This window comes from Anoplopoma fimbria, chromosome 22 (genome assembly GCF_027596085.1).
Source record: "Anoplopoma fimbria isolate UVic2021 breed Golden Eagle Sablefish chromosome 22, Afim_UVic_2022, whole genome shotgun sequence".
NCBI lineage: Eukaryota > Metazoa > Chordata > Actinopteri > Perciformes > Anoplopomatidae > Anoplopoma > Anoplopoma fimbria.
The window spans coordinates 3,685,103-3,689,817 of NC_072470.1; positions in this window are offsets into that span (position 1 = coordinate 3,685,103).

Genomic DNA, 4,715 nt, shown 5'->3' on the forward strand with positions numbered 1-4,715 from the left:
CGTTGGTGCTGCAGCAGTGAGATGTGTCACCGTGCAGACATCTACAGCCATTTCAGAAATTCACTGGACAAAGCGATGTGCGTTGCGTGACCGCGGAAGCCACGAACTGCCCAATTATTTTGGCCCCGCTCTCGGTTTCACCTAAAATAAACAAGACACTGATGCCCGTCTCACATTAGAGCGATGTTCCTCTAATGCCTCCTTTGTCAAACCTCACATTTATCTGCCTTAGTTGACAGAGTAGGAGGTGATTTCTTTGATAACATGACTTTCTTGTTGGCTGTGGCATTGAACCCTGCACTCACTGAGGTTTGGTCACTGAAGCCTGGAGATTCTTCTGCATGCAAACACTGATTTTGTTTTGCTATTTGAGATATCAGTGACCTAAAAAAAAATCCTGTACACCTCAAGTTGTGCACTAAACACAATAAACTCAAATTACTGCCAGCACCTGCAGGGTGTCACCTGTGACCTGCAGAGTGTCAGACATCTGTTATTTTCACATTCCTCTTTGAGACGATGAAGAGGGAATTGTGGCCTATTTCTTTGGAGAATAACCTCTTTATTTGCAATTAATCCACACTCCTCTGAGCTCTGCCTTCAATTTAGTCGAAGAAGACATAGAAGGCTATAGTTACTTAACCTCCGGGCCTTTGAAAAAAAAGCCACAGACACATGAACTCAACCTAGTTTTTTTTTTGTGATACAGAGAGCAATTTTCCAAGTTCGTGGTAATAAAAATGGCACAATTAAGCCGTTTATGTGATTCCATAAAGTGACGTCTTCTCTAATGAATCTGTTGACGTGTGGATATTTAAGCAGAAACTACTGAAGCTATATTTATAATTATACGTCTTGCAGATTGATCGCACTCAGAGCAGTGTAGTTTAGGTGTGTGCAGGGTGTGACTGCACCTTGTTAAAGCCAGAAGAATGTGAGAATTTCATGAAAAGTTTCTGCAATTACGTTCAACTGACAGGAACATCAATCAGTGGATCCGTCGCCTTGATTTATATCGCACCTTCTCTAACGGTTAGTGCTGTTTAAAGTGCCGTACAGGTGACTGACAAGGACAGACCTTTAGTAATGGGAGACTAAAGCGTGCAAACAGCCCACATGAACAGCCATAAATGAAATGTAAAGGGAGTAGAATGTAGAAAGTTTACGATTGTCCTCCTGCATTACCGGCCGGATCACATTATATCTGCATCTTTTGTGTTGATGTAAATGTGGTCAGTGCCTCCCTGTGTCTCCAGACCAATGAGACAAATCACTGCCTCTCTGCACAATAATTATTAGTTTCAGTTCTTGCATTAAAGTGGTGCAAACATTATACAATAGAGACAATCTACGCCGTATGTATGCATTACTGATATCATGTGGAAAAATAATGATAGATTTGGGAAAAGTAGTTTTAAGTGGAGGATGTGATGTGATCATCCCAGAGTGTTTATGTGCGTGTGTGTGTGTGCATGTGTGTGTAAATGCATGTGTGTGTGTGTGTGTGTGTGTGTGTGTGTGTGTGTGTGTGTGTGTGTGTGTGTGTGTATTGGAAGAACGCCTTCCCTGGAGATATTCAAATTCCTGTGAGAGTGCAGTAGACTGATGGGTGGTGATGACAGTTTAAACAATCCGGGCAGTTCTCCAAATTGATTAACATCAGTCTAGTGTGTGTGTGTGTGTGTGTGTGTGTGTGTGTGTGTGTGTGTTAGTGTGTATTTGTGTGTGTGTATGTGTGTTGGGGGTGGAGTAATATAAACAGCTACTGAAGTAATAAACCACCAATTGTACTTCAGTGCAGCGATAATTACAATAACCTATAAATTGAATTTAATTGACTTGGTGTCGGTTTAGAAATGCGTCTGATTGGACACAGTCTGCAGCCTCGTGGAGATCTGCTGGACGGAGAGACGGCAGTAAGAAGTTACCCCGCTTCAGGCAAAACAAACACTTATTTTCAGGAATAAACACACTGTTTTCATATAATCTGTAAGAGACCAGTGTGCTGCTTTTGGCATGTAATCACAAAAATGAAATCATGTGCACTTTCCAGGCCTGGAAAGATAAACCAGGCAGTTTTCCTCTCGGATTTCTTGAAGGAACCTCGCGTATGCATCTCACTTTGCCACATGTTCTGCTACTCCTTTTTTTTGTCTCACTAAAATATTCAGGAGCATCCTCCAGCCGCCATATTTTCTGTTTTATTGTGCATGATATAAAGAGGAGCAATTATTTGATTTCAGAGTTATGAAAACATGTATGTTATGAGAAAACAAGCAAGTTAAGCTTTAATTGGTGCCATTTTTCACAGTGCTGGCAAGGTACTTACCTCTCTGGCACATTTTTTCCCCTCATAAAATTGCACATTCATATTCCTGAATGGAGATGGAAATTTCATTTTGCTTTATTCTGTCATAATTGGGATGCATGGTGTGTACCTGTAAAGTGGAAGACGTTCCATAAACATCCCCAACTCGTTTATTCCATTCGAAGGAAACTATATTGCTCTCAGTAATAGCACTCATAATGTGGAAAAATCCTTTCAATTAATACAATAAATTCTGGAGTTAATACAAGTTTACTCTGTGTGGGTTTTTTTCTAACTTAAGAAGATATTCTGCATGTTGAGGCAGAAAATGCTGCGGATTCTGGTTCATCTGCTGCCAAAAGGACAGAAACAGAATATAAACACACAGTTCTTCTGCTAAATATCATATTTCAGATGATTGTTTGTTTTGGGCTCATCATTGCGTCTTTGTCATTATAGTGGGAGGCGGTTAAACGTGTCTGTCTGTCTCCGAAAACAAGTTACATCGAAACCGAGAAATCGAGACAAAAACCAGAGCAAATCAAAAAACGAATTTGGCAACAAGGACGATACATGTTTTCCAAGTAAAGAATTAACGCTGAAGTTAAATTACGTCTCGTTTGTCTGTGGTGTCGCAACAAACTCTTTCTCAACACTGTATTGAAGTGTCATGCAAACAACTGCGGGATCTATGAATCAAACTTTATTGATGCTTTGAAGGCTCTAATAACACACTACAGTTGATTATGTCAATTCTGTTGACCGTGAAATTACGATAAATACATTCTTCAAGTACCGCAATGAATGACACATTCTAGAATGCAATCACTTTGTATCGCCTCAATAATAATTAATTCAACAACAAATGAATCATTGCATTTGTGATAGCTGTTGCCACAACAGTCCTAAATACTTCAGTTAGAGACTCGTCATGTTTTAGATTCTAATATTAGTGACTTTAAATTCACTTTTTGTACGACCTGATCGTATAAGTGTTAAAAAACCTTCCTGTTTGTGCATATACATGCTGAGCGACACGGAGCAGCAAGAGATATGCTGCTAGATAAACGTCATCACATGCTGATGTATTTCCACGGAGAATTCCCAGAGAGGAGGTTTCATTCTTGCGGGAACCCTGAAAACATTCCCGAGGGATTTATTGTGTGAAATGCGGCCACTTCGTCCTGATGTTCCCTCTGGACTCCAACCAGGAAGTCAGTTTGCACACAGAGAGATGCTGCTTGTTTGCATGTGTTTAGGCATGCACACACACACATACATATGAAATCAATCATGCACATACTGTAAAAAAGATTGCACACATATTCATTGAGTGTCATATGAAAATACACATGCTCTCCAACATGGATGTGAGGGAGTACAGATGTTTTCAAGGAGAATGCACAGAAACAGCAGATTATTTATGATATATTTTTGTCACACTGTGTATCTTTTCATCTCTTTTTTACTTTATTAAGTCGCTAAGACACCAGTCAAGTCAATGTTCAGCTTTCTTTCCACTTTCGACCTCCATACTTTAGCAGCCTGAAGACTTTCTGTCACGTCTCCTTGTGGTTTCCTTTCGGCACTGATTAGAAACCCAATCTGTCCTTTATGTGAGAGGAAAAAAAACAAGATTCAGTCAAACTTCCAGTTTGTTCTGTGAAGTGGCTACAACAAACATGAGGTGTGTGATGAGAGCATGTCACAATCGCTGAACACCCCCCCACCCCCCCTCCGAGCAGCAAAGTAAACCATTTAGGGTAAAATATCTCTGTGCTCTTTCCTTTGATTAGCGACTCTTTGAAATGGTATAATGCTGTGATTATGTGAAAGGCTCTGCGAGCATGTGGTTTGAGCAGAATATTTTCTCTGGGACACGGGGGGAAATGAAGAAAATGGGAGAGAGAAGGAGAGAGATAAAGTCAGGCAAGGAGAAGGAGGAGGACTATTACAAGAAGAGAGCAAGCCCTCTTTGTACAGACATTGCGACGCCAGATGGCTTCTTCTAATAAATATTCAACCTTAACTCAGTTCCCATGTAACTTCTCTTTCTCTCTGCCTCTCGTTTTTTGTACGGCTGCCAGCACACCCACACGTTTCTGGGCCAGCGAAATGATTACAGTAAAGCAAACAAAAAGAAAAAGAGGAGGGGAGGCTGGGGGTGTTTGACAGAGGAAACGGGCCGACAGGGTCCTGTATACAGAGAGATAGGGTGCTAGTGTGTGCTGAAAGCTGGCCTTTTCTTTTTTTCCTTTTGGGGTGGGGGTCTATGTTGCAGAGGGAGAAGAGGGGGAAAAGTCCTCTGTGGTTGGAGTTGGTGTGATTGTTGGAGACGGAGCAGAGCAGGAGTCTGTTCTCAGGCCCGATTGTTTACCTAGTGGGGAGAAGCTTTTCCAACATCCTC